General features: G+C 36.4%; 1 non-coding gene across 1 annotated transcript; it reads left to right on the forward strand.

Moving 5' to 3' along the window:
- Nucleotides 1-368: 368 nt before the first annotated feature.
- Nucleotides 369-564, forward strand: LOC148920127 (U2 spliceosomal RNA). The gene has a single exon (XR_016124876.1). It is a non-coding gene; the product is annotated as a U2 spliceosomal RNA (small nuclear RNA).
- The last annotated feature ends 1,117 nt before the right edge of the window (nt 565-1,681 follow it).

Genomic DNA, 1,681 nt, shown 5'->3' on the forward strand with positions numbered 1-1,681 from the left:
CCTTAACCTCTTGCAAGGATATGTACAATGCAGTAGTTTCACAAGCTGATGTCCCACGAGGCAGAGCAGGGCATGAATGATGCAGCCAATGAGGTTGATTATCTATATTTCTTTCATTTGTAGCACCTTAGCAAATCAATAAATTGGTTTAGTTTCTAAAATGTTTTATAGTTATTGGATGCTTTATACCTATGATGATAATAAGTTTGTGGAGGAGAGGCTTTAGCTGTACTTGCATTCAAGCACAAAGACAGCAAAGATTTCTTCAAGACAGGGAATTGGCACTCCCATTGTCCCACATCGACCAGTTGATGAAAGGAGGAGAACGGAACTATGTATAAAATAATCAGCCCAAAACAGGAGTAAGCATACCTTTCTCGGCCTTTTGGCTAAGATCAAGTGTAGTATCTGTTCTTATCAGTTTAATATCTGATACGTGGGCCAATGGCCCACACGATATTAAATTAATTTCTTTAGGGGGAGGGCTCACAACAGTAGCTTGCTACTGGAGCTCTCAAGCGTCGCCTAAGCGTTGCACTATTGCATGGGCCTGGCGCACCTCACCAAAACAAGTTTAAGCTTTATACGGCCTTGCCCAAAATGTTGTTCATAATTTATATCGTTGTCCCCCGGCCCTTAAACAATTAACGTTGTAGTGCAAATCCCAAAAATTAAGGTTGATAAACCACCCGTAGGCCACAAAATTCTGGTCATTTTCTTTAAAGTTGTAATGCAAATCATTTTATAAGATTACTTTTCCCCGAGTAGTGGCCTTTCTGTCGGCGTGTTAACGCTTAATATATATATGTGCCATGTCTATTGTCTCCTACAAAAGAAATTTAACCATATGGTTTATATATGGTAGATTTCGTTTAAGCAGCAGGTCTTTTATTTTTATTTTTATAACAAGCAGTAGAATTTTATTCTAATAATTGGAAAAGTGCAACGGGAGCCATCCTAATTAGCAGTAAGACGGACATGCATTTAGGTAAATCTTCCCCAATAACCTGAGTTAGCCTAGAGCTGAACTGATATGAATAGAAACGATCTCAAAAATTTCTTGACTCACCTTCATTGTTCGTCTAAGCAGCAGGTTTTGGAAGCATGCTATATATGCATTGCATTATTATGGTAACATAGACTTTACCTGCAGAAATATTTTTTACCTTATGTGTAGAAAGCAATTAATGCATCATTATGGTAAGAAAATCAAGTTTCATAACCACTACTCATAATATAAAGACCTTAGCAGATGTGCAGAATTCTTCAGTTTCTCTTCATTTCAACAACCTTCTTGTTAGTATGAATTTTGTGTTGGCATTTCTTAGATACTAGCATAAACTCTAGCATAGGCTGTAAACATGCTTTCATAAAGTCTAAGGACATAATTGATCATGGCAGGATTGATGCAGCTCAGCAATGCTTGAAATTCAAACTTGTGGTTTGACACGTGAGAGGTATTTGATTCAAGTGTAAGTGATGTCATTATCATGCATGTATATTAGAGGATTGTTTTAAAGGACGATACAATCATGTTTTATTGATTTACTGTTTTTAAAAGTGAATTGAAGTTTATTTAGGAGTGTTTTCTTTTTAAGCAATTTTGGCCCAAATCAATTTACTTCTCCTACTTTCTTGTTTTAACATCCCTTTGATTTTCTATCACATTTTGGTTGCTTGG

Source organism: Prunus mume, linkage group LG2 (assembly GCF_029339155.1).
Source record: "Prunus mume cultivar Tortuosa linkage group LG2, ASM2933915v1, whole genome shotgun sequence".
Lineage (NCBI taxonomy): Eukaryota > Viridiplantae > Streptophyta > Magnoliopsida > Rosales > Rosaceae > Prunus > Prunus mume.